This window comes from Lagopus muta, chromosome 14, assembly GCF_023343835.1.
Source record: "Lagopus muta isolate bLagMut1 chromosome 14, bLagMut1 primary, whole genome shotgun sequence".
NCBI lineage: Eukaryota > Metazoa > Chordata > Aves > Galliformes > Phasianidae > Lagopus > Lagopus muta.
In genome coordinates this window covers 11,403,171-11,422,250 of record NC_064446.1, presented here as the reverse complement: position 1 = coordinate 11,422,250, position 19,080 = coordinate 11,403,171, and the positions used below count along the sequence as shown (strand labels likewise).

The 19,080-nt window shown below is 40.9% G+C and overlaps 1 protein-coding gene across 8 annotated transcripts in view; it reads left to right on the top strand.

Annotated features, from left to right (window-relative positions):
- SGCD (sarcoglycan delta) overlaps positions 1–19,080 on the top strand; it is a 309,270-nt gene that overhangs the window by 93,577 nt on the left and 196,613 nt on the right. Inside the window, exon 1 of one of the 8 annotated variants that reach the window (XM_048961009.1) lies at positions 10,402–10,528. The exons of the other annotated variants lie outside the window; for them this stretch is intronic. The gene's annotated coding sequence lies outside the window, so the exon portion shown is untranslated. Of the gene's footprint in view, positions 1–10,401; positions 10,529–19,080 lie in introns of those variants that run through there. 8 annotated transcript variants of the gene reach the window in all.

Here is a 19,080-nt window from a genome sequence, read left to right as displayed (position 1 = left end):
GATCAAATTTCACTGTGAAAATGGATATCTTTCACAGCTGATTTTTTTTAAATAATGAGATGTCGAGATGCAACGCACTTCAAAATGGATGCCCTTCAGATATTTAGAATTTGACAGCATCTGTATTTGATGCAATACTTCATTTCTATTTCCCTCTTTTTACTTAGAACAGCAGTGCAAGTGACACATTGCTGTAATATTTCCAGCTTACTGCATTGTTCTCATGAGGTGGTTGGTTGCTATGTATCTTCCCTGGCAATTTAGAATAACTATTGTTAATGACTTAAATTACGAAGAGGTCTTCCTTTGAAATGCAACAAATCCGTGCTGCAGAGGCACTTTCTGAGAGCTGCATCCAGCAGCGCACACAAAGTTTGGTGCCTCAGCTGAGTTGTGAGGCTTCTTTCTACTTTCTTTCTACTTCTTAATATAATTTCCTTTTGTTCTCACCTTAAATCATGTAAGATAGTAGTGAACCGCCTGTCCTAGAGTCTGATACGAGATGTTTTGTCAGCACCTGGTGGTAGTTTTGGCTGGGCTGTGATTGGAATACCAATAGCTGCTCTTGCTGCTGCCCAGAGCGCAGCTGTGGGAGTGGCTTCCAGACAGACACCCAGGGCTGCTCAGCAGAGGCACAACATGTCCCAAATGCAAAATCTGCTGTCTGTGGCACTTCTACTGAACCAAACTGAAGTTCCTGCTCCTGCTGTTCGTAGCTGAGAGGCATCCACACAGATTGGTTCCCTTCAGTGGTGTGACATAGTTAATGTGAGCTGTGATCTAGCCCCTAAGTAGCTCCTAAAATTAAGTTACTTTGAGTATAACTTTTAAGCCAATCATAGAATGGCTTGGGTTGGAAGACACCTCAAGGATCATCAGGTTTCAACCCACCCTGCCGCAGGCAGGGCCACCAGCCTCCAGATCTGGTACTGGGCTATGCTGCCCAGTGCTCCATCCTTCCTGGTTTTGAACACCTGCAAGGACAGAGCATCCACAGCCTCTCTGAGCAGCCTGGTCCAGCTCCTCTCTACTCTCTCCATGTCGAACTTTCCTCTGACGTCCAATCCTATGTCCAATCTGGTTGTGCAGGAATGAGCATATCAGAGGGAATCCCGCAGTGTAGGTCCTTTCTGGAAAGAGAAGCTGTACATTGGCTAAGAGAAAGAACTGAGATATTAAACATCTTTCTAAGTATGTTCCATCTGAAAATAAAATCAGTACAGTAGCAGACAGAACTGTTATTGAGGCTGACCTGAGATTTGCGGGCAGAGCGGAAGGTTTTTTTGTTTTTCTAGGACAGCATGAGGCTATGGAGTGCTTCTGTACAGTGGAAATCCTTCTGAAGTCCTCAGAATTGGTTTTCCTTTGTATGGTTGTGTTTCATTATCTTGCATTGGATTTTTGTATGAGAAACTAAATTCTGTCTCAAGCAAAATGCTAGGAAAAGTGTTGTTATTTGCAAAGACCCAAGAAAGAGTTTTTTTTTAAAATTATTATTTGTTTATTATTGGAATAATTGTGCTAAATAAGGTTGTATAAAAGATGCATAGACTAGAGATGATACTGGGACTGAAGGGTTTAGACCTGTCTGTGCAATAGGATAGCAGGCTCTGACTAATTAAATCAAGCTTGTAGCTGGTTATTAAGGCTCTGAATGTTTTCAGTACTCATGGGGCTTTTTTTTGGCTTTCCTTTTCTGTGTAGGACCTGCTGCTGTTCTTCTCCATCCGTTTGGGCATTTTCATCCAACTTATTTCCTTGTGCTCATATCTGGTGTTTTCAGAGGGCACTCTCTGGTTCAGACCAGGCCCTTGGTACTAATCTGTGCTTTGCTGCCACATTTGCCACACGGTTGGGATGTGGGCATGGATGGTGGCAGCTCGGAGCAGCTCTGCTTTGCTCTTCCAGCGTCACAGGGGTCAGACTGTGTTTGCTGCAGTTCTGCTTTCCTTCAGCTGCTCCTCAGCATGGAAGTCACAGCTGACAGCAAAGTTATTTTAAAAGCATGACTCTCTCCTGTCCTTTGTCATAAAATGTTGCTATTCAGGGTACTTTATGTGCTGATGCAATTATATCAAAGTGTATAAATTTGATGGGAGGAATAGCATCCCTAAATTTTTATTTCTCTGATGGGGATGTTGGAAAGGCTTGACAGTGCAATTGTAACGATCGTACACATTTAATAGAAGCAGTTGTACGCTAAATGACAACTGAATATTAAAATCACATTATTAAATATGGATCTGCACACGGCTGCTAACTGTGCTTTTGATCAATTCATATAAATGTGCTACCTCACTCAGTTGTATTAAATTTAAGTTAATTTAACAATTAATCTTCAGTTAATTAAAACTATAATTTTAGCAACCTCACGTAGTGTTTGCTGTAGTCTCTTGAAAGCTGCCAAATGCTCATAATTTTTTCTGCTTGTTTTTGAGTTTTCCTTTCCTCTCTGTGGTGTGGGTGGTTGTTTTTTGTTTTTTATTTTTCCAAATTAGTAGGACAGCATGATTTACAGCATGAAATATCAAGATGTTACCCCACGCAGGGGATCTAATGCGTGTCATGATGTGGGATCCTGCCATAGGGATCCTGCACATACCTGGATCACCTTCCCAGTATCAGCAATGTTTTCATCAATGGGAGCCGATAACATCTTATGCCCATGTAGCTCTGGGCACTGATATTCACCTCATTGAAGCTTTATGTAGGTTAATTAGATAGCATTATAAAGCACTTGGCAGGTACAAGTGATAGTGCTTACTGCTTTTTGAGAGGATGTGTTTAAGATAAGCACCCTTTTAGGGAAAAGCAGGAGGAATGACTTAAGGTGCATTTAGCCAGCTGATCTGGCTGGGAATGCCTTGTAGGGCAGTATCCTTCACTGTACATCTTGCAGTTTGTTGTTAGTGTGGGCTGTATGGCAAACAAGCACATTCATATTGCTTAGAGAATAAGAGCGCAGTTACAGAGATGAAGAAAGCTTTACTATTAATTCCATCCCTAGTCCTTTGGTTGAGTTGACTTCTGATGTGGCTTCTGGAAAGCCATTGGCTTCTTCTCAACCGTGTGTCCAACAGTGAGGCTGCAGGATGCTCTCTTCTGTGAGAAACCTCGGCTGAAACTCTATGGGAGGAATTTAGCAAACATTAAGGTAACAGCCATTTAAATTACAGAGAAAGGGCAATAAATCACTGCGCTTGGTATTCATTCTGAACTTCATCTCGTTTAGAGACTTTTCCTGTGTTGGCGGAATTAAAATATTAATTTGGTTTTCAATGGATCTCTCTCAGCTTCACTTTATGTCTCTGCCTGAGGTTTTTATAGATGTTGTCACTTGGAAAAAAATGTATTACTAAGGGCAGAGTTTTAATTATCTGATTTCCTTTTCCATTTAAACTTCCTGACTGAGTTTCATCTAATGATAATATCTGCAATATATCTGATTATTGGATGTAGATTGGTCATCTGGAGATACCTGCATCATCTGTCACACGTGTTGAGGAATGAAGTTCGGGAATGAATATCTGCTGCCGCTCGTTTTCAGTAAAGCCCAGGCAAGCAAATCCTCCCTGAGTGCTCTACTGCTTCTGCAGGGCGCTCATGGAGCTGGGCTGGGGAAGGAGAGTGGCTCCTTCCATCCCGTACAGCTATGGGCAGGCTCTTCTGTTGTGGAAACCAGGCATCTCTTCAGCCAGTGCCAGCTCTAGGCTTCCAGTAATCACATTATTTCTCAAACATTTATTAGGATATAATTTACTATAGAAGTCAGGTTCATCTCTGTGGCAGACAAATGCCATGTCCCTTCAAAGAAACTGCACCTGCATCATGCAACAGAAATGACCGCAAAGTGACAATTAATTAATTGTCTTCAAAGCTTGTTTGTGCTGTTTAAATAGCCTGCAAGGCCTTTATTTCAGCATGTATCGAGAAGGAAATGTTGCCACAAAATTTGCATTTGAACTATGAGTTGTTGGTGATCTTGCAGCTGCTGCAGCTGGGATTTGAGGCAGACACAGCCCGTGGCAATGGGAAGGGGGAGGGGAAGAGATGACACCGAACAATGAAGCTAATCATAGCATAATATAGCATAGAATCACAGAGTCGTTTGAGTTGGAAAGGACCCTTAAAGGTCATCTGGCCCAACTCCCCTGCAGTGAACAGGGATATGCTATATAGCAACAGCGGTTGTAAAGATTGTAATTGCTACCAAACGACTCCTTTTGAGGACCACGAGCAGCCTGGTGCACTCCTAGAGTCTGAAATAAAAACGAGCCCTGACACGAATCTCACCTGCAATGTGAGCTGCCCGATTAGGCTTCCTCCATGGGAGCACTTACTCTCCACTTATGTAATGAGCTTTCTGTAAGTAAAACTGTCAGCCAATAATTGTGATGCATGATGGGCATGTTTAGATAACCCTCCTATTATTTTAGGAAGTGCAGTACTTGAAAGAAAACTTATCCCAAGGTGTCCCTTAAACTTTTCTTTTGTATTACCCTCTGGATTACTCTCCTATCTCCTTCCTTTGATATGTTAATTCAGTCATTTTCCCTATCAGGGCTCATTGCTCTTGCTTTTTTTCTTCTCCCTTTTTTATTTTTTTTTAATGTAATTTAATTTTGTGCAGAATTAATGTTTATCAGCCCTGTTTTACTACTTGAGAATTTCAGTGAGCATTTTTCTTCTAACTGGAAGTCCACATACTTTCCTGAGTGATTTTTTTGTTTTGCTTTGTTTACTAGTGAATCGCTACTATTCTTCATTTAATTATTCTTTCTTATTATTCCTTATTCTTCTGAAAATTTTGATTTTTACCCTCTTTTTAGCTAGAGTCGTGTCCTCAGATGCTCTAGAGCAGTTAAGAAGATGTATATCAGAACTCCTGCCCAGGAGGTTTTATCAGACTCTTCTGCATGTGTTCTTGCTGACCATGGCTAATCCTGGTTCAAGTTTCAAATTCACCTCCAGTTCGTGAAGACTTTATTCCTGAGGGGACCAAATGTATGTTGGAATCAAAGTGAGGTGACAAATTAAACGCAGTGTTTGGTGCTTTTGTCTCCACGAACATCACCTGTGAGATTACCCCACTTCTGTAACACAAGAACTTTTTTTTTCATCATCTCTATAGCAAATAATAATTCACTTACAACCCATTGTGTCAGCACTTTAATCGACAGCTTTAATTATCTACCATTGTTTCTTAAGTTAGATGTCCAGCTGTGCCACCCCCACACAGCCTGGAACATGGTGATTTTACAGGGCTGGGGCTGCCCTGTAATCAGTGATAAAAATCTATTCATTATCACTTTCTTATTCAGCATAAAGCTGATGAAACTGTTTGTTGTAGCAGTACTGGTTTATCCATGGGCATGGAGTCATCTCCCTTTGTTTTTTGTCAGCCTGTTGCCACAGTGTTGTTGCAGTTGGTCTTCCTCTCCCTGATACTGATGGATTTAATAATGTTTTTGTCTTAATTGTACTGTGTCTTTGCCTCTGGTCACCTGAATAGCAACTAACAGTATCAAGATATAATGAGGTGCTGTATATAGGTTGAAAGAGAAAGTTCCTTTCTTACGCGTGTAGCAAACACCAATTTAAATTCAAACTGCTTGAGTTTTGGTGGTTTTCTTTTTTTCTCATGTCTGTGCTTTGTGCTGATGTGAGTGAGTCTTGGTGTCCAGGCATTCTCACACTGATGAATTTGGGTGTCTATGATCCACTGGCACTGAAATTCTGCACCAAATACGTGTTTGTGTGAATGGCTCCAAACCAAAAGTCAGAGTTGGACAAATGCTAAACTTCAGAGCACATCTTTTTTTTTTTTAGTGGGTTGGAGTTGGATCCAAGAGCCAGTGGTAGAGAAGTTTGCATCTGGAGATGGATTTCTAGTCTTATCTCTGCATGTTTTTCCCTGACTCCTCCACGAGCTGCATTGTATGCTGTGCAGTTGCTTTGACAGGCAAGATGGAGGTTTTGTAATTAGGAGCCTCCCATCATATGGTGTCCCCGCTGTGTTTCATCCTGAGCTGTCTTCCTGGGGCTGAGGAAGCTCTGCTTTTGCCGTGCTTTGTACAGCATTAAAGTGTGTAGAAAAGGCTAAATGTTGTAGGCCAGATGCTGCCTTTCCTTTGCCTTTTATCAGCCTAGAGAATAATTTCACTCCTGGGACGGCACTTGGCTCATGTAACTGGTGCATGACTTCAAGAGGCTCCTGCTCTTTGTCAGTTCTCCCTGGCACAGTGAGAGCTGTTTGCAAAGCATCATTTTTACTGCAGGCTGACACTGTGGGGCTACCTTTCCTTCTACATTTTGGGGTTACTTTGGCTGAGTTCAATTCCAGCTGCAACATGAAGGCAGACATAAGGAGTAACGTTTTTCTTTTTAAGCCGTACTTAAAATGTGAACTATGCTGAGATCTTTTGTCATTGCATTCTTGACTAAAGCTAAACACTTCAGATATTTCCATAATAAAACTGAAGTTTTCTGCAGCATCCACAACACCAAGAGGCATTCTTTGAAGATGAACTCTTTCTACCTATATTCCTGCTGTATTTCTATTTGCACATGCTCCTTACCCCTATTCTATCCTGTGAGGGAGGAATTTTTGGAGCCTGAAATGGAGAATCAGCCCCTGAGGGGACTTGGATACAGAGAGGTTACTGCTCAGACAATATTTTGGGTCAATTTAAATGGCATGTGGGTGTGGGTTTAAATAAATAGCTTTAACCTTTAGCTTACTGATGGAACTGAAAATAGATACAGGGCTGGGCACATTGGAAGAACTGCTTGTGAAATGTGTACCATTGCTGCCAGCATTACATTGAATAAATAGATCACTCTTCAGGGCTGTCAAGCCAACACCTTTGCCAGTAAAAGGGAATAGGATTATTTTTTTTTTTTTTAAACCAGCAGACAAGTCTAAAAGAAGCTCTTACCCCTTTTGGGATGGCTTTGCATTTACAAGATTGTACTTGGCAATTTATTTCATGAACTGGTCTTTGAATATTATTCTTAGATCTTCATCGTTATGTAATTACCCAGTTAAACTTTCATGTAGACTCTAGCCTAAGCAGTTATATCCTAAGGGCAAGAATGAGAGCATGTTGATAGTTACTGGATATTCTATTACCTTGTGGCTCAGGATGAGCTTTTGTGACTTGGGAGCTAGAGAAAAGCTCATGAGATTGATTTTTTTTTTTTTTTTTTTTTTTGCCAAAACGTGGTGTATGTAGTCTGGCTTAGTAGCTGTCTGCTCTAGGCTGAGCTCTATCACTGCTCTTGCCTAAATGTTGGATGTGGAATAGGTATGTGCTCCTATAACTTGTCTTCACAAGGAGAGTAGAAAAAACAACCAGCAGAGGTCTTGTGCTAGTGTCCAGTCACTTATCCAAAGGAAAATAAATGTGATGCTCATAATTATTCTAAGCTTCTAACAATGTGAAATCTTCATCTAGAGTATAGTCATAATAGCTAGGTGGTAACTACTCAAATTGTTCTGCATGGAGTTGCTTTACAGTCAGAATTTCCAGTTATTTGGCAGAAGGAGAACAGAAGATTGTTCTTTTCCTGAGAGGAGTGAGAAAGTTGTTTGTTTTAACAGACCCAAGCTACAGGTGGTTCAGCTGTATTTCCCTGCAGCCTCAGTCTCCAGTTGCTCAACTTTGGGACAACCTGGGCAGAGCTCTGCACTGGAGGAATAGCCTAGATTAAAAAAAAAAGATAAAAAATAATCAGGAGAAGACCTTGTAAAGGCAGCAGTGATTTCTTGGAGGAGTATAAAGTTATTTTCATCCACTGATTTGCTCCTCTGGTGTAAACGTAGGCGTGATAAAATATGCAGATAATACTTCATAGTAACAATCTTCTGATAGATAATAATGTCAAAGAAAAATAGAGTCGTAAGCTTAACAGGAGCTACTGTTTCAGTACCATTTCCTTCTGCAGATCATTACTACTGGCTATACCTGCTGAGAAGCAGGTACTCAGCTACAAAGCACGCCAAGGACAAATGAATTTTTACTTTTTATGCTTGCGTTGATCATTGCCCCATGTCAAACAGGTCAAAGACTTGTGTTCTCTAAAATGTGCATCACTCTCCACCCTGTGTAAATGCATCATACCATGACAGCATGAAATTCTGTGGGAAGATGTTTTGGCATACATTTCCATAATAAAATACCTTAAATTTGCTTATGCAAAGCATTGGGAATGATTCACTAGTGTGTGAGCAGATCGTACAGGGGAACTCCTGAAAAAGCAGCAGATTGGTCATGAGCTTGTGATTTCATATAGTGTGAGTTTGGGAGGAGCTGTTGAGTTGCCAGTGCTCGGGGACAAATCATGACAAGGTGCCACCAAGGGCAGTAGCTCAAGAGCTGAAGTTTGACCACACAGTATGCGATGATAAGAATGAAAATGGAGATGCACGAGAGAGGCTGCAAAAATTCTGCCTTTTCAGGTTGTCTGTCATCTTTCTGGTTTATCAAGATCAGGAAGAAAATAACCTAGGTGGTTTAGATGTTCTGTAACTATTTGCAGGGTTTCCTCAAACAGTCCCCTGAAGCATCTGCTTTTCCACTGTGATTCAGGTTTCTGGTCTAAGCAGAGCACTCATCTAATCTGCTATGACAGATTCCAGATTCTAAATATCATATAGCATAATCCATAAGGACATGGTGGTATCCCTTGCAAGGTGTTTATCTTCTGTGCCCCAGGGGTCATTCTTGTGACTGCTCTTGGAGGCCTCCACACTGCTTATCAGTGGAGAAGTCAAGAATCCATACAAGTAACAAACGCTGGCCACAGCCAGCACTGCAGGCCAGACAACATGTTATCTTCATCAGCAAATCTGTAATAAAATGTGGTTAAGGCAGTGTGTCTTTTCCTTGATGAAAAGGAATACTAAATATGTCCCTAGGTGTATGGGGTAGACATACCTGTGTATCCATGCCAAACAGTCCATTTATGGGCAGCGGAGGGCAGTTTATATGATCTGTAAAATGGGCAGGTGTGAATTTCCAGTTACCTGCAGAGAATATGTATGTGTAGCTGTCATGAGTTAGCACAAATATCTGAAAGCTGAATATTGCAGTGCGTGCTTGGGAGGAGCGCTGCACCCTGCAGCTCCAAAGGCCATCCTGGCCAAGTCACTTGATGAGCAGAAATCAGCAGCACTGACACAGAGTGCACAGGTTCACCCCTTTACTTGCTGCAGGGTGGGAAGGGTTTGCTGGGGGAGGGAGATGTTGGTTATTCATGTAACAATTTGTATTAAGTAGGCACTTTCTTGTTCGCTCCTTTTGATCTCTCTAGACACCCTAATTATGGATACAGCCTTAACAAGGATGATAAAGGGACACAGGGGTTATGAACTATGAGGAGAGGTTAAGAAAGTTATGTTTATATTCATTAGAATGGAGGAGATTAAGAGGGATTCTGACCAAGCTGTGCAAAATCCAGAAGGTACTGAAGAAAAAGGGATGCCCTCAGAATATTCAGGAGAGAAACTGAGGATGGGAAGTGGAGGACAGGTGCTGATGTGGTTGAAATTGGTTTGGAGAAGTTTTTACAAGAGCATTTCTTTCAGCTCATCTGCGGGCTATTGGAAGACAGCTTGGGAGGCCAGAAATACAGGGTATTTCATGTAGCTTGTCTTTGAATTGTCAGTGCAGAATGTAATGAATTAAAAAAAAAGCTGTTTTGCTTCTTTGGAACTTAAGTTCTGCATTGGAGCAATGCATAGAGGAGGCATATTGTAGCTCACAGGTTGTCTCTGCTTCCTTAGTTGTAGTCAGACCCTTTATGAAGTCCATAAATCTAATTCTACTATCAGCCTGTTACTAAATAAAGTCAAAAGGACCTGGCATGGTTACTTGGGGAGATTTTCACTAATGTGAAAGGGTGCAAAGCTGGCAAGCAAAAGATGTATGGTTGAGAAGGACATCAGTTGTGCTACTGCACAGGCCAAAATTGGGAGGACTGGGAGACAGTCACTGACGGCAATAAAGGGTTATGAAGTGGTTTACAAAAGCACTGGAAGTAAGAGGAAAGAAAAACAAATAACGGAGTAGACAGAGAAGACAGAAATACCAGATGCCATTATTTTACACTGCTCTTTGCAGGAAGGTTAATAATTGTGTCAGAGCCATAACAGTGTTCCCTGTAATGAGGGGTTATGAGCAAAGGCAAGAACAAGATAAGGAGTATTTAGATAAGCATGATATATTTGGGTCAGCACGGCCTTCCGAAATGTACCCGCAGAATTATTTACGATGACTCTCAGAAGCTCATGGGGAACAGCAAAATTGTCAGAAGTCTGAAGGAAGGCAAACATAGTACCTGTCATCGTGGAGGGCACTATGAAGGAAACAGAGCCTTGTAAATACCTAAAAAGGTACAGAATAAGTTACTGAACTCGCAGTGAGTGATATCCAAAATGCTTTATTAAGACAAAACCATTGTAACTTCCTTCTGTGGATGGGTGACTAATCTGGAACAGAGGAAAGCAGAAGCACTCCATCTTCAGGTGGGTGTCTGATACTCTCTTAAGCACTGTGATCTCGTAAGAGAGAGAGCTGAGCTCAAACTTGTAGCTTTCCAACTTTTTGATTAGTGAATCAGTAGATGCTTTTAGCAGAGGTGTGCGTTGCTAAGTAGAAAGGAATTCCCTGGGCAGGGTCTGCTGTTGCCTGACGCACCTGAGTTGAACAAAATACGTAAGAGCAGATATGCCCTTGAAATGGGAGGGGACCGTGCATTAAGATATTTTTAAATATCTATTTTTATAAATGCTTTCCTTTAATGAAAGTTGCTGTGTACAGCAGTATGCTCTCTGCTCTTTCTTCACCATCCCCTTCCCTGGTGAATTTACTATGAAAGAGTTTTGCCTTGAGCTATAGCCTGTACTGCAGTAGAGTATCACGTACAGAGAACTTACCTAACATCACACAACAATGTAATAGCTGGGTGGAGGATGGGAATCTAGAAGTAAGCCTTAGAAAAGTTGGCTTAAAGATAATTCTTTTTAAGCATTCCTTAGACTTTTGTACAGAGATTGCAGACTAGGCATTCCAGCATCTTCTATGAGCACAGGATTTATGCGCTGTAATAAATGTATCCGTAGGGTGCCGCATTGTTGTAATGATGGTGAAATATGGTAAAATTAGGGGAATTAATAATGACCTAGATGGAGTAATTCAGCATTGTGATAACTAAACTCCAACCTAATACTCAGTATATTCACAGAACTGTGTAAAAAGATCATTGAATTTGAGTGTCTAAGGGGAATCTTACATAGAAAACAAAACAAAACCCTAATCATAAACAAATGCCATGGCATATCATTAAGAGGATTAAGTGGCTTGAAACTGATGTCTAAGGCGTTTTGGTTGAGTGTTGCTAAAAATACCACATGCTTGAAAATTATCTTCTCTTTGCTACCCTCTCTTCTGCTAGTTGTATGTCATGCAGCATTATCCTTATTTATCAGGTCTGCCTCGTACCAGGTCTTTATCTGTGAGGTTTCTTGCTTCATGCCAGACTGGATCTGAATTTTGCAGCCTGATGTCTTGGCACTATTCAGTGCCAAACCATTAATACCTTAATAGTGATGGAAAGGCCAGGTTCAGCAAACCCAGGCTAAAAGCAAAACGGAAAAGCACGAGACTTATGGAGTTTGCTAAATTTAGTTGCCTCCTTGGTCTTTAAAAAAGGCTTGGGTTTTAGTTTGAAATAACTTTCTTTTTTTTTATAGAAGGTGTGGCTTACATAATAGGGTTTTTTGTTTCTTGCTTTTTTAAAAAAAGGCATTTTCAAGAGTAATTGAAAATTCAAAGAAACATTACAGAGTATACAAGTTTTACATTGACTTCAACTCAATAGCCTTCTGAATAATTACTATTCTCAAAACCCTGGATTTTGGTCTATTGGTCTATAAATATACATTCTTTAAATAACAAGATTATATGGAATCACGGAATATCCCAAATTGGAAGGGACCCACGAGGATCACTAAGTCCAACTCCTGCCTCCATGCAGGACTACTCAAATCCAAACCGTGTGTCTAAGGGCATTATCTAAGTCCTATGACATTGAACTCTATGCCCACCACTCTCTGGTAAAGAGATTCCCTAATGCTTAGCCTGAGCCTTCCCTGACATAGGTCCATGCCATTCCTTCAGGTCCTATCCAATTAAAATCAATAAAATATGCAAAAATAAATGATATTCATAGAAATATAAAATTTCTATTCCACCCTTCTTAGTGGTAGTTGCATTATTCCATTTTCTGTGGTTGTTTTTTTTTTTTTTTTTTTTTTTTTGTGTGTGTGTGTGTTTTGGGAGGAAGAAGCTGTAGATGTAATTTAGGCAAGTCAAACATTTGAGGAGAAGCTTTTTTGTAGTGGAGCCACTGAATCTCTCTGAATGTCTCTACAATGATCACTTACCCATCTCCATTCAGGCCCACGGGGAAGCGGCTTGCACTAACCAAACTCTTAGATAATAAAGCAGTGCAGGAGATATGGTTGCTTCCAGGATGGTTTAATATACGTGAGCTTGTAGCCATGAGCCAAATAGGAAGGAATACAAACTGCAGTGCAAAACAAATTGCAACAAATTGAGATCACCATCAGTTAATGGGAAGTTCTGCACTGATGATAGCAGCCTTTTGATCAGGTCTCGGGGTGCAAAGTAAATGCTCTTGCAAAAGAATAAAGGAAAAACAGTGCAAACAAGACCTGGGTGCAGGTTCTGAGGGCAGCCCAGCCATCACCTGTGTCATGTCGGGTTTGTAGGTGCAGGGCTGACAGCAGCATCCTGTCACACAGCTCTGTGTTTGGTGTATGTATTGAATAGCTCTAGTTTCGAACAGACTTAATGTTCTCACCTGAAATATCACCACTTCGTCATTTTTTGTAGTGCTGAAATAAATTGTCAAAAATGTCTCTAGTGTCACAGGTTGGATTTTGGTGTTAACAAGGCTGGACTTCAGTGTTAACAAGTTCTTTATTTTGCCAGTTTGTACCAGTTCACTGCAGGAGCTGCCTTGTACCCTGTGACGACTTCTGATCCTCTCATGTTTGGAACCAAACGTCACTGGGTTGGCTCTTTTATTCTGCTTACATTGTGCACTCTGCCGACCGACAGTTGGTAGCTCCAGTCAAAGAGGACTTCCACAAATGCACAAGCAGAAATGTACATCATAGCATTTCTGTCTCATGTTGATGGCCACGCCACAGCAGCTTTACAGTGATCTGATTGCCTCCAGGGAATGTAGCTTATTCAGGAATGTAAGAAGAAAGGAAAGGTATCTTTATGCCAGAGTGGAGAGAGATTGCCAAATGAAATTAAGATTTCCATCTAGACAGAAATAAAAATTAGCCCTTCATCACATATTAAGGTAACACTCAAGTTGCTCTGTAAGCTTTAGTTACCTGATTGTGTTCTTTTGAGGATGCGTGCACAAATAGATATATTAGTCATGTTGTATGTAGGAATGAAGCTTAAATTTAAGTGAGGTGCTTCACCACTGGTATTGCTTTCTAACAGCCCTGCTATTCTTGGTGTGGGATGGGTTATTTGAGCTACTGGTTCCTTTTTTGGTTGGTTTAACCCCATGTAGTCCTACATTCAGTAAGCATTTAAACAGCAAGATGTAATCTTCATGTGAATTATTACGGAGCAGTGAAAGTCTATCACATTGCACACAGGATTTTGAGCACAGAAGAGTATAAGAGCTTGCTCTGTGTCAGAACTGGCATTTTAATCAAGGAAAAAATATTTTAAAAATAGTAAGTGTAATGGAGTATAAGTGAATGCATATCAGTACAACCCATTAAATGCACAGAACCTGCTGAGAGATATGGAGGTATCATTCCTGTATAAATCAGTTCATAAACTCGTTTTTAATTTTTTGGCAGACTTATGAAGCCAATTAGCATAGTCATAAATATTCAGCTTTAATGGGCAAGTAAATAATTAATGTTATTGCCTTTGTAAATTTAGGTTTTCAGTTATAAATTAACATAATTAAAAGAGTAATGTTTCAGCACGCATTTTAGCAGCCACATCTAAATCAAGCAATTAAACTGTAGGTTTTTCACATCAAATGAGTTGAGTTTATAAGGATGCAAACTGTAGACATAAATTTGTTTTTCATGGTCAGATTCATTACAAAAATGTGAAGGAGAATACTCTGCAGTAGATGTAATCAAGCATATTATTTGAAGAGCCATTAATATATACTTTAACTACTTTTGGTTGTCCTTCCACAGTGAAATAGAAGCGGGAAGGCCTACTTCCCATCAGTCTCTGACACGGGGGTAATTGTGATGACTGCTGTAAAGCTGTTATTGCTGAGTAACAGTTGTCACGTCTCTTTGTTGAACTGATTGTGAATATACAAGGTATGGATCTGAAAAGATAAAAAACTGCTCTGCAGTAATTAGCTGCAGCAGCTCCAGGCTGACTGACGACAGCTGTGAGCTTGATCCTGATTTCTTCCCCCACCCCCTGCTGCTTCTCGCTTTGGACTTCTATGCTGTGCTCGTGCCATCTTCATATGTTGTTCTTTGGTCTTAGTGAGCAATCAAAACCATACCTGGGAAGAGCAGATGTGTTAATAGGAGCATGCAACTATTCATAATGCAGGTGCCAATCAGAGCTGCTGAAGTTCACTGCTTTCAGCAGCTGCTAAGGAAGAGTGGAGCATGTGCAGGACTGCAGCTTCTGGTTGGTGCAGGAAGTCACAGCAGGATTTCTGGAGCTGCTTTAGAGAGTGGTTAAGGCATGTCTGAAACCACCACGTTGTATGGAATTGGTCCTTTCTCTGGTTTGCTGTTTTTTAATATGAAATTGCATGTTTCAGTTTCCGTGAAGAATGTCATTTCATGGCTTTTAATATGCTGCTTTTGGGTGATGGCAGGAAGCATCCAGAATTGACTCTAAAACACACATATGCCTAGACACACGTATCCATCCATGCAATGAAGTTTGACAATTTGTCTCCAGTCAAACAAGACCTGAAAATCCCCACTGAAGAAACAGAGCTGTAGACTTTCCTGATCTTGCAGGCTTCACAGATTCTAATTTATCATGGGCTGAGCAGTCTATTTATAGCTCTTCATAACCGTTCCTAAGAGCAGCCTTTTGCAAACTGCCAAAGCTTTGCACATTTGTAATGAGAAGCGTTTCTCAATGCACAGGCTTGCCCACATCCAAACTTGTTCATTGACATTTCTCAAAGCTGTGATTTCAGACTCATTTTTTGCCCTGTAACAAAGAGGGCAGATTTATCACTGGCAAAAGCCCCCTGAAGTCGATGAAGTTACACCAGAGATAAATTCAGGCCAATCAACTTTGTTGCTGTTGTTCAAACCATTTGCAGTGCTATGCAGGTAGACAGCTGAAGCTTTTCTTGCAGTGTCCAATTGTTTAAGGGTGAGTGAACTGAAAAAAAAAAAGCAAACCCAACCCAAATCCCTTACAGATGAATTTGTCTAATTGATTTATACGTGCAGTACTGCATTGTGATGGTATTACTTTTGGCTTTTTTTTTTTCTTACTTTAGCAAAGCACCCTAAACTCTCTTGCATGATATTTATGGGGTCGTGTTTCCAAAGAAAAGTTAGATGAACACAGGGTGCAAGAGTTTGAGAATCCAACTACTTGATGACACAGTTATGGTGTAAGCACAGTTAACACTACATGTAAATGTGGATCTGTAAAGACAACCAGTGATAAGGCAGATTTCTGTTTCAAATGCTTCACTGTGCTGAGTAGTTCTTATCTGTTTTTCATAGTTATATTTTGTCCATGTCTGGATGTCAGTGGGGTTCAGGTGCATTGTATGCTTGCTGTACAGGCAGTGGCTAAATGATTCTTCTCATCTCATGCCCAAGCTCTACCTGGGCTCTGTGACACATTTCTGACTGGGATCTAACAATCAGCCCCTTCACAGAGCCAGCAGTCTTTAGCTGTGTCTGAAGAGAATTTGGTGTGTTTCGTAACAAGGTTATTCTAGACTCCTCTGCATTTGATAGTCTACTTTTAGCTGCTTTGGTTTTCAGCACAAATCAAAAGATTGCTTTAAGACTACTGAGAGCCTAATGAGATTGAAGGCAGTTCAGATGCTTGCTGCTTGTGGTGGCTCAGCAGTGCAGTCTGCTGGATGCTGTATTTCTGCTCTGTTCATTTGGATTTACAGCACGGTGAGGAAACCAGCTTTCACCAACTGAAAGCAGTGTGACACTGCCTTATTTTATGAGGGAATGAGAGTATTTCAGTTAATTTGGAGACTTTTTGGAAAAATCCATCTAACCTGTCTCCAAGAGCTGACAGCAGGAGGGGTTTACGTGGGTGCACTCTGAAGATATTTCTGATACGGAATCTGAGGCAAGGATACCTTCTGTAACAGCACTGGATTGCTCAGCATTTTGCACTCATTGCTGTTTTCTGTAGCTCAACGTGTAGGACTAGATGGGCTGGTTGAGAAAATGTTGTTTGGAAAAGTGTGTGTGCTTAGGGAAGAAAGCAGTAAGGGGATCCAAATGTATTTGAGCATTTCCTGTACCCCAAAAGGTCCGTTCCGGGGACTTACAAGCACTTCTATTCCTTTACAGTCCTCCTAAACACACACCAACCTTCTCTGAACTTGACACTTCCATTAGGGATCTCCTGCAGCCCCAGGTTTGCTCTGGCCTCTCCTTGCCTCCCCCAGGCATCAGTGTAGTCCTTGTCCCTGCTGCTCTGGCACACCTTTGTGCACCTCCTCTGTTGTCCTTGTACCACTGACTGAAATTAAAGCACTTAAGGGCTCCTTCTTAAGTGATTGATCAGGCTTTTATGCTGGCTTCCAGCTCAACTTGAGTTTATTTTTCTTCAAATATATGACCTATCATAGAAGAGCCACATTTCAGGAGTTAGCTTCGTGTTTTTAAGTGTCAGTGAATTTGATATACTTTCCAGGTGAGCGTCTCAGATTTGTGCAGTAAATAAGGCTTTCTTTGTGTGTCGTTCATGAACTTGCTTGACTCTTACTTTTCTCTTGTAACTGTAAAACCACAGAAATGTTGCAGCTTCCAGAGCCAAGAATATGTTGCGTACAGCTAATTTATCAAACAAAACTTCCAAAAGTTTGAAAAGTGCTTGAAAGCAATTGTTCTTACTAACTAACCCTGGCTCAATGCATCAAAGTAGGACCAAGTTGGAGACTCTCAACAAATGCATCAGTTTGATGTTATGTGTGGATTTTAAAATCGAAACACTGAGAAGAATAATCTGAATTTATAATGGAAAACCCTGCTCAGATTGCAGGTTGACAACTGACTGACAGCTGTGTGTCCTCCAGCTGCCACAGAATCCAATAGATTTGTATTTTCTCAAACATTTGGCATACCAGCTTATCCCAATATGTTCCACAGAGATAAACAATAAAGTTACAGTTAAATAAATAACTTCAGAGATAAGCAACTTCAGCAAAGGACGAAAGGTTTGCTTAGCAATGACATTTAACAGTAGATGGAGATATACACATTTACTTATTCACTTTGCAAGAAAAAAAAAGTATGAAAAATAGCAGTAATTCACAGCAGAAGTCTGTGGAGAGTGACAGATTAGGACAGCAAAAACAGTTTTTTATGAGCAGTCTTAATGCAGAGTAGTAATAAATCTCACTGATTTCAGGGGGAGCAGAATGAGGACAGTGCCAGAACCACTGGGAAACTTCATCTGCAGTGTTTGGGAGAGTCTGGGAATGGAGGGGGAGGAAAGTGAAAGCCAGGCTGAAGGAGATGTAGAGAAGTCAGTCCTGAGATTTGGGTGGCAAAATACAACTACAGTGAGTTTGAATTAGATTATAGTTAGTGGTCAAGCTAATACCTTTGATAGAGAGAGAAGTACAGTATGTTTATAAAAAGCTTATGCTGTAATGCCCTGATCCTGTAATACGATTCACTTCTATGCTATCAGCTGCAGTAAAGAGATCCAGGGGTATGTGAGTCCTCCAGTAATGAGCAGCGTTCCTTGTCCTGGCGTGTAACTGAATTACAGAATATAGAAAATAGATCCAAATATATTCCAGAAGAGTCTCAGTATGCTAACTCGGTTTGTGTCGAAGTTTATCTTGGAGTAGATCCAAAAATGATGTCTTTCCCTGGTTAACAGAATTAGGTTTACACTGTGGCATATATTGACAAAGTGGGGCAGTTGAGGATCTCACAGCACATCCCACACGTGATCCCACCTCTGCATCATGGTGACTGCTGGGGGAGGGCAATGGATGTGCGAGCCCAGCCTTTTGGAGGCCGTTGCAGGTGCTGCAGGCAGCCTTCTTTGGCTTAAGGAAAAAGGGGGCAAGGGAATATAAAGACACTGACTTCACCTTGCTGTACAGTTTCAGACTCTCTCATACTATACTTCAGTACGAAGAATTCTGTAAGCAGGACAAATGTTAATGCTGACTGGTATAGTGCAGCTGGGCTGAAGAAACATGCTTTAAATTTGGTAGAAATAGACGCGTGGTTTCTTTTTACTGTGATGGAGAGAGCCATGTACGCCATGAAAGTAAGGCTCTGTTTAATTGTGACACTAAGCTGAGTGACATGATTGTTTTCTAGTTACACTCCCACTTTAGGCTTGAGTGAGGAGAAATCCAGTTAGATGTCTTCGTATCAGCAAAGTTGTATCACGTAGCTGTCTCTGAGAGAAACCTGTCAGTTTAATTTTACTTTTCTACCATGTAAGTACTATTATGATGATGTTAATGACAGACATGGTTACCACTGTCCTTGTTTCTTTTCTCCTGGATGCCTTTAGTTTGCACTTGGATGGCAAAAAGCAGTGCTAACATTCAGCAGCATCACAGCATTCCATTATATTTCAGGCAGTGTATTCTCCATTTTGTTACTGCTTGCGTTGAGTTCATTTCTTGAGGACGTCCATCACCCTGCCAGCCTCCACCAATTATCCAAATCACTGACGTTATCACCTGAATTGCAGCTCAGCTCTTTTGCTACTAGTTTTGTTGGCAGGGAAAAAAAAAAAAAAGCCTCACAACAGACGAATGCTAGGATTGCTGGTG